Genomic DNA, 9,986 nt, shown 5'->3' on the forward strand with positions numbered 1-9,986 from the left:
ATACATACATGAGCTGTCTAAACCAATAACATCATTAGCCTGCGTCCAGGCATCCCGCATCTGGGGTAATCATGTCACGCCGCCCACTAGTGGTGTCATGTCCGGCCAAATAGGCACGGTGTAATCATAAGCCTCCCACCTTGGCGGTGCCATGTCCGGCCGTCTAGGCACTGTGTAATCTCATCATTATATACTTATCATAAAGCATGCATTAGAACTCAATTAAAAGCTACAAATATATCGGGGTGACGTAAGGTCGAGAACCCCCGATGACATTATGGAGTAGTTATAATCATCATGTCTCACCTTGAAAGAACTAGCATCATAAGGTGAGTCTAACAACAATGAATAACATCAAGGAATCATATAAGGTGTCACGACCCGACTAGGGGCCGTGACGAGTACCCGATACTTGTACTGAGCACCCCTTAGCTATCCTGTATAAACAGTGCCATATTTTTTTTTCTAAACATTAACATTTGCGATAAACTTTCTAATATCGCGTTACACCAGAACGCGAACCATTTGGAATACAATACATTAAACTGTACATAGCTGACTGTGTATATCTGTCTACGAACCTCTAGACATAGTACATTTATACATAGGAAGGGCCGAGTACTTTCGCGCCCGAAAATACATACACAAAATAGTACCAATGATATAAGGCTCCGGAACAACTGGAGCGCTATCGAATGCTGCTGATAGGGCGCTAGGAATCTGGTCCGTATACCTGCTGACCTGCGCGACATGAAACGAGTATGTAAGGCATGGAAAATAATGCAAGCAGTAACATAGAGTGCGATCAATAATAATATCACGGAGCCATAGGCCGTATAATGGGGCAAGAAAGTAAACTGTACATAGGGAGGCCCCTTTTCAGGCGGGCTATCGTATAGGCTTGCCCTTTTCGTCTTTGGAACGTTTCTTTTCATAGGCATAGGAGTCCACATTTTTATATTACTTATTCTCGTGCGCAGAAAACAGTACATTTTAGTAAAGGTAGCTTTTACTCACGTTTTCGGACGCCGAATACAATCGTCTCTCCCAACCCCTCGGTGTCCCTTATTCATGTATACAGAAAACAGTACAATTCAGTAGACAGTATCTTTCATTTACATTTACAGATGCCGAATACAATCGGCTCTCCCAACCCCCTCCCCAACGATGACCCAACATATTACATCACATATGTATCACACATTATATATATATATATATACAGACGCCGCGTACGGCTCATCCCATATCCCGCGTCCGGGCATCCCGCGTCCAGGATGGAATCCAGCTGAATCAGGTGGTGATATAACAGTGGCCCTTCCCTTTTTCCCCACAAACACGTACATTTACTCATCCTTTATGCATATACATGTCTTATATACAGTTACTTTGTCTTATATATATATACATACCCATACACGTATACCAGTTTTATATATATACATATGTCATATAAGCGCACAAGAGAGCCAAGGAAAATCATGTATCCATCGGAGAGACATAAGGTCGGTGACCTCCGATTACATTACAGAATGCTAGTGATAGCTTTGTCTCACCTTGAAGGAACAAGTATTTTAAGGCGAAACTATCAACGGAAAATAGTGTTACAGTAACCGAAAATGAAATCTTAGGTATTTTAGAAAATAAAGTTATAACTAGAAAATATAAATATGATTCAAAAATTAGTTTATCGCTTTCATGTTTATATGAAGTACTTGGCTTAGTCGTAGAGTCGTTCCGGTCGTACTTATCATAGCTACATCCTCTTGTCCGACATTGTCATTATCATTATCATCATAGAAACACTCCCGCTGGAGTAGACATAGTACTTATCACTTGGTGAAGAAATCGGGATCAAAGGCCCCCTTTGGATTCACTTCAAGTACGTTAATCAAGATTATAGGAAGATCCGAGAGTAACGGGCCCACCTCGGGCCGGACGAGGTAGCGTATACAATTTACCCATATTACGTGTCATAGCGTTACTTGTATGAGTCTTAGAGTAATCGGGTCCCACTTAGGCAAGTTATAGGGGTCTAGAAGGTCTTTTCATCATTTTGCACACTTTTTACTTCAATTCAATTGAACGAAAAGTTGAAAACTTTAGGTGCGGATTCCGGGGATTAGGGTTGTCCCCGAGACTCGTACCCGACTTCTTTTAGTTAAGACATGCCATAGAAAGAAGGGTGAAGCCTTACCTACCTCTTTCCGCTCCTTTAGCTACTCCAAATTCGAGTCACAATCTCGTCAAAATCTGCGATTTGGTCATTTTTACCAAAACTCTCATTAGCATACTTAGAGTTAACACCTTAAGGAAACAATTGGCTACCGAAATTTCGGCAGCATTTCCTCTGTAAATACACCATCCTCGACATTCAATATAACCAAATTCTTGACAAACACAATCCGGGAATTCAAACCCGGCCAAACTATTAACATAATCAACAATCATCCTAGCAATTCACATTTTCGACTCACGATACATTATATCAATTTACTACTTTCTTCAACACTTTCCAACTCCCATAAAGTCAATAACAACCTTATATATAGTCCAACAACATCATTCTAACATCATGACGTTTCATACATGCAAGAACATAACATTCAATTCACCTCACCTTCCGAAACAAACTTCCAATTACTAATATTTTACTAAGTTCATTATGCTTCTACTTGTAATATAAGCTCCACAACACGACGATCGGCATACTAATTAAGACTTGCTCACTATCCATTCATCAAACACACACACACACGGCCATTTGCAACTACACACTACACGGCCATACCATGCACACACACAACTTCAATTTTTCCATTTTCCACATCTCATCCACAACAATAGCAACCAAACACTTGACAACAATTGAAATACAATTCCTACACCTATATGTACATACACGGCCATATACTATATTCCTCTACTTCAAGAATTTCATCCATTTTTGCCTACTACAACACATATAATCTATGCATAACACATAAAACAAGGTTAGAATTTACCTTTCTTCTTCAACTTCTCACTTTCCTAACTCTTGGCAACTTGGATGATTTTGAACCTTTCTTGCTCCAACAACAACTCTAACTTGTTAAGCACCCTTTGCTTGGTAGGAATTTATTTTTGGAGAGATTTTATCAATTTTTCTTGTTAATCTTGAGCTTGCCGAATGGCCCTTGAAGTTTGCTCTCTCTTTTCTTTCCTTTGCTCTCTTGAATCTTCTAGACCATTTAGGTGATAAAGATGACCTTATTCATCTTTTATAATCTACAATTTAATCCCACATGGGCTTGGGCCCATATTAATGGCCGGTTGGGCCTATTAATTTCCAAAGAAAAACCTTCAAGCCCAATTATATTTTGGGCTACTTCTCGCAATTCTTGAAAATAATTTTTCCGACTTCCAATTTTGCCCTTCGTCTTCCTCCATATTTCCACGAGTCATGTCGTGAATTCCCCTTTATGCTCTTAACCATTCTCATTATCTTCACTTCTAAATTTTTCATAAACAACTCGTGTGTCAAACACATAAAATATTGCTTTGCTTGTTGTCTCCCCGCGATCCTCTTGAATTGTCCGATTGCACAAAACGCGGGATATAACATCCTCCCCCCCCTTTAGAACATTCGTCCTCGAATGTTGAACTGGCCTCATAGCGTAGTATATTATTTCAGGGAGGTCTCCTTTGTGGATGCCTCATGTCGCTTAGCATGTCCGTCTTAGAAGCTTAGGCTGCCCTCTTGCGATCTTTACAGTTGTGCTTCTTTCTTGTAGCGCCTGCTGCGTCTATCCCCTCACTAGACATGTTCCCGTACATCGCCACATTAGGGATTCCTTGCCTTAGTCAGTGTGGACTCAATATTGGTCCCATCCTACGACACCTGTCCTTTTCTCCTTCATTCCCAAGGCTTTCTGTTATCATGGCTTTCCTTTTTCTGTTAGTTTAATCCGTCTCAGCCTATATGGATCGTATGGGGTTTATAACCTCTTTCCACACCCCAATTTACTCGGGGCTGCCTACTTTTACACTTATCTCTTGTTTCCACATTTGCAAAATTTTCAGCATGTTTCCCAGGGGGTCACCCATCATGGAATTACTCCCACCTGAGCACGCTTAACCCTGGAACTTTAATGCATTTCGAGGTCTCGGTGTCAATATTTTTACCTCCGCTTCCCCGTACTACTTATGTCGCATTATATGGAACGAGTTGGGGTCTCGGCAGTTTTCGAAACGTCCGCGTAACACGTCTTTTCCTTTATTTACAGTTCGGACCTTTGTAATTTCCAGTATTCGCCTTTGACCTATGCGTATGACCACTTTTCGTCCAAATTTCCAAATTCTTAATGTGTTCAGTAATACAGAGGACAGTATAGGAAAAATAAAATTCGAGTTAATTAACACACGTCTATCACAGAAAATACTGAAAAAGTACCTGTGGCCGCATCTGCAGAAGGCTCAGGATCCTGTCGTCCTGTCAATGCATATAGGTGGTGCGGAGGACCGGCTGAACTAGGTGCTCCTCCCCTACCTCGGCCGCGGCCCGCTGGAGCCTGAGAAGTCTGTCCACGAGGGCGCACGGTCGACGACGAACCGATCGCTGATCCGGCTGGCTGAGTTTGGCCTCCTTCACCCTTTAGTGGGCAATCACGTACAAAATGGTCAGTCCGTCCACGGGAAAAACAACCACCGGTGTCTAGGTAGCACTGCCCAGAGTGTGGCTTGCCACACCGAGCACATCGTGGTGGGGGAAGCCCCATCCTGCTGGAATCAACTCTGTACTGAGACCCCAAAGCTCTGGCACCCTGACCAGGTCCCGAATAAGTAGGGCGATCAAACCCCCTATCCGCAAATCGAGGTGGGGAACTGGCCGTTGATTGGCCCGAATACCTAGATTGCTCTTGTGCTTGCCCCCCTCTATACTCGCTTCTAGCCCTGGAAAATCTGCCTCTTTTTCTGGATAGCTCTCCTCTCTCCGTGTCTGATACTGCTCTTCCAGATTTTGGGCGTGGGCCTGGATGCGGGTAATAGTCACGCCGTCCTGGAGTGAGGCCGTCAAACACTCCTTAACCAAATGTGGCCCTAACCCACTTACAAACCGGTGCACATGGTCTCCCCTATCAGCTATCAGGGCGGGGGCATACCTGGCTAGCGAGTTGAAACGAAGACTGTATGCCCGAACACTCATGTTTCCCTGTCTAAGGTTCAGGAACATATCGGCTCGAGCCCGTCGAACCTCTGGCGGTAGGAAATGTCGTAGAAATGCCTCCGTAAACTGCTGCCAGACCAGGGGAGGGGCATTTGCTCCCCTAGAGGATATCCAGCTGTTATACCACAACACTGCTACATCCCGCAACCTGTACGATGCCAATTCTACTGACTCTGTGTCTGAAGCATGCATTATCCCCAGAGTCCTCAGCATTTCATCTATAAAGCTCTGCGGGTCTTGCTCTGGTTTTGACCCATAAAACTCTGGCGGCTTCAGGGTAATGAAGTAACGGGCTCTTGCACTTACCGCCCTATCTCCAGGGTCTACATCTCATCGCTGAGCCTGTGTGGCGACTAACTGGGTTAGTAATTGGATGGCCTCTGCCACTTGCTGGCCCGGAACTGCTGGCGGTGGAACTGGAGGTGCGAGGACTGGAGCTGGAGCTCTTCCCTGCTCTGCCGGTGCAGGGGGGACAGGATTAGTGTGAGGGGGAGCTTCATTGCGAGATTCTTCTTCGTCTGGCTCCCGTTCAACTCTATGGGCCGCCACCCCCTTTGCTTTCTCGGCCGCCGTAGCCTTCCTCTTCGGCGGCATTACTGAAACCATAACATCGGTTTTAGAAAAGGAACATGGAAGCCTGGTAACATAGCTCTATCGCACGATTTCAGAATACAAAGAAGGTCATATTTCCTAAATGCCCTGTAACCTCCTGTCTATAAGTATGGCGCGCTACTTACCCATAGACAAGACTCTACTGGATACGGCAAGTAGACAAACCCTAGGACCGAACTGCTCTGATACCACTTCTGTCACGACCCGACTAGGGGCCGTGACGACTACCCGATACTTGTACCGAGCACCCCTTAGCTATCCTGTATAAACAGTGCCATATTTTTTTTCTAAACATTAACATTTGCAATAAACTTTCTAATATCGCGTTACACCAGAACGCGAACCATTCGGAATACAATACATTAAACTGTACATAGTTGACTGTGTATATCTGTCTACGAGCCTCTAGACGTAGTACATTTATACATAGGAAGGGTCGAGTACTGTCGCGCCCGAAAATACATACACAAAATAGTACCGATGATATAAGGCTCCGGAACAACTGGAGCGCTGTCGAATGCTGCTGAAAGGGCGCTAGGAATCTGGTCCGTATACCTGCTGACCTGCGCGGCATGAAACGCAGCGTCCACAAGAAGGGACGTTAGTACGAATAATGTACCGAGTATGTAAGGCATGGAAAATAATGCAAGCAGTAACATAAAGTGCGATCAATAATAATATCACGGAGCCATAGGCCATATAATGGGGCAAGAAAGTAACCTGTACATAGGGAGGCCCCTTTTCAGGCGGGCTATCGTATAGGCTTGCCCTTTTCGTCTTTGGAACGTTTCTTTTCATAGGCATAGGAGTCAACATTTTTATATTACTTATTCTCGTGCGCAGAAAACAGTACATTTCAGTAACGGTAGCTTTTACTCACGTTTTCGGACGCCGAATACAATCGGCTCTCCTAACCCCCTCGGTGTCCCTTATTCATGTATACAGAAAACAGTACAATTCAGTAGACAGTATCTTTCATTTACATTTACAGATGCCGAATACAATCGGCTCTCCCAACCCCCTCCCCAACGATGACCCAACATATTACATCACATATGTATCACACATTACATATATATATATATATATATACAGACGCCGCGTACGGCTCATCCCATATCCCGCGTCCGGGCATCCCGCGTCCAGGATGGAATCCAGCTGAATCAGGTGGTGATATAACAGTGGCCCTTCCCTTTTTCCCCACATACACGTACATTTACTCATCCTTTATGCATATACATGTCTTATATACAGTTACTTTGTCATATATATATATACATACCCATACACGTATACCCGTTTTATATATATACATATGTCATATAAGCGCACAAGAGAGCAAAGGAAAATCATGTATCCATCGGAGTGACATAAGGTCGGTGACCTCCGATTACATTACGGAATGCTAGTGATAGCTTTGTCTCACCTTGAAGGAACAAGTATTTTAAGGCGAAACTATCAACGGAAAATAGTGTTACAGTAATCGAAAATGAAATCTTAGGTATTTTAGAAAATAAAGTTATAACTAGAAAATATAAATATGATTCAAAAATTAGTTTATCGCTTTCATGTTTATATGAAGTACTTGGCTTAGTCGTAGAGTCGTTCCGGTCGTACTTATCATAGCTACATCCTCTTGTCCGACATTGTCATTATCATTATCATCATAGAAACACTCCCGCTGGAGTAGACATAGTACTTATCACTTGGTGACGAAATCGGGATCAAAGGCCCCCTTTGGATTCACTTCAAGTACGTTAATCAAGATTATAGGAAGATCCGAGAGTAACGGGCCCACCTCGGGCCGGACGAGGTAGCGTATACAATTTACCCATATTACGTGTCATAGCGTTACTTGTATGAGTCTTAGAGTAATCGGGTCCCACTTAGGCAAGTTATAGGGGTCTAGAAGGTCTTTTCATCATTTTGCACACTTTTTACTTCAATTCAATTGAACGAAAAGTTGAAAACTTTAGGTGCGGATTCCGGGGATTAGGGTTGTCCCCGAGACTCGTACCCGACTTCTTTTAGTTAAGACATGCCATAGAAAGAAGGGTGAAGCCTTACCTACCTCTTTCCGCTCCTTTAGCTACTCCAAATTCGAGTCACAATCTCGTCAAAATCTGCGATTTGGTCATTTTTACCAAAACTCTCATTAGCATACTTAGAGTTAACACCTTAAGGAAACAATTGGCTACCGAAATTTCGGCAGCATTTCCTCTGTAAATATACCATCCTCGACATTCAATATAACCAAATTCTTGACAAACACAATCCGGGAATTCAAACCCGGCCAAACTATTAACATAATCAACAATCATCCTAGCAATTCACATTTTCGACTCACGATACATTATATCAATTTACTACTTTCTTCAACACTTTCCAACTCCCATAAAGTCAATAACAACCTTATATATAGTCCAACAACATCATTCTAACATCATGACGTTTCATACATGCAAGAACATAACATTCAATTCACCTCACCTTCCGAAACAAACTTCCAATTACTAATATTTTACTAAGTTCATTATGCTTCTACTTGTAATATAAGCTCCACAACACGACGATCGGCATACTAATTAAGACTTGCTCACTATCCATTCATCAAACACACACACACACGGCCATTTGCAACTACACACTACACGGCCATACCATGCACACACACAACTTCAATTTTTCCATTTTCCACATCTCATCCACAACAATAGCAACCAAACACTTGACAACAATTGAAATACAATTCCTACACCTATATGTGCATACACGGCCATATACTATATTCCTCTACTTCAAGAATTTCATCCATTTTTGCCTACTACAACACATATAATCTATGCATAACACATTAAACAAGGTTAGAATTTACCTTTCTTCTTCAACTTCTCACTTGCCTAACTCTTGGCAACTTGGATGATTTTGAACCTTTCTTGCTCCAACAACAACTCTACCTTATTAAGCACCCTTTGCTTGGTAGGAATTGATTTTTGGATGTATTTTATCAATTTTTCTTGTTAATCTTGAGCTTGGCCGAATGGCCCTTGAAGTTTGCTCTCTCTTTTCTTTCATTTGCTCTCTTGAATCTTCTAGACCATTTAGGTGATAAAGATGACCTTATTCATCTTTTATAATCTACAATTTAATCCCACATGGGCTTGGGCCCATATTAATGGCCGGTTGGCCCTATTAATTTCCAAAGAAAAACCTTCAAGCCCAATTATATTTTGGGCTACTTCTCGCAATTCTTGAAAACAATTTTTCTGACTTCCAATTTTGCCCTTCCTCTTCCTCCATATTTCCACGAGTCATGTCGTGAATTCCCCTTTATGCTCTTAACCATTCTCATTATCTTCACTTCTAAATTTTTCATAAACAACTCGTGTGTCAAACACATAAAATATTGCTTTGCTTGTTGTCTCCCCGCGATCGTCTTGAATTGTCCGATTGCACAAAACGCGGGATATAACATAAGGATCATTGGCTTCATAAGAGTACCATATCATGAGCTTTAGGATCTCTAAATTTAGATTCATCGTTATCATTATCACCTTACTAACACGTCTTTTATCATTATCTTATGGGTAGCTCTTAATAACCATAGACTTGTAATTTTCGGAATATGAGAAAGTCATGGAAACATAAGGGAAGTCATATTAGAGAAAGCAAGCCTTAGAAAAAGAAGGGACTAGCCTTACAGACCTTTACGCCGCTCTAACCTTATCGATTTAAATGCTCCCCTCTAATGATCACGATTCTACATTCAAGAGAATTCATACTACGGTTAGATAATCGGAAACACCCTCTAGGTCTCATTAGCACAACTAAGAGCTAACAAAAATTTGGGCAGCATTTCCTTTGTTTCTACAACTTCCTCCATGTAATAAACAACTCCCAACATCAACAACAACACCCACAATATCATAATCAATAAACCTCTTCTAGTATAGCATTATTCAATTCTTATAATTTCCCTTCAAAAGTATCCATAACCGTAATTACAACACAATGCCATATTCATTCACATATAATGCTTCTTCAATATTCTTAATATCATTCATAACAAGATTATACTCATAACATGTCAAGAACTATGATTCAAGTCAAGTTACTATTCAAGAATACCCTTATTCCCATCTTTGAACTCCATATTCTACTTTCTTCC

This window comes from Lycium barbarum, chromosome 9 (genome assembly GCF_019175385.1).
Source record: "Lycium barbarum isolate Lr01 chromosome 9, ASM1917538v2, whole genome shotgun sequence".
In the NCBI taxonomy this organism is placed as follows: Eukaryota; Viridiplantae; Streptophyta; class Magnoliopsida; order Solanales; family Solanaceae; genus Lycium; species Lycium barbarum.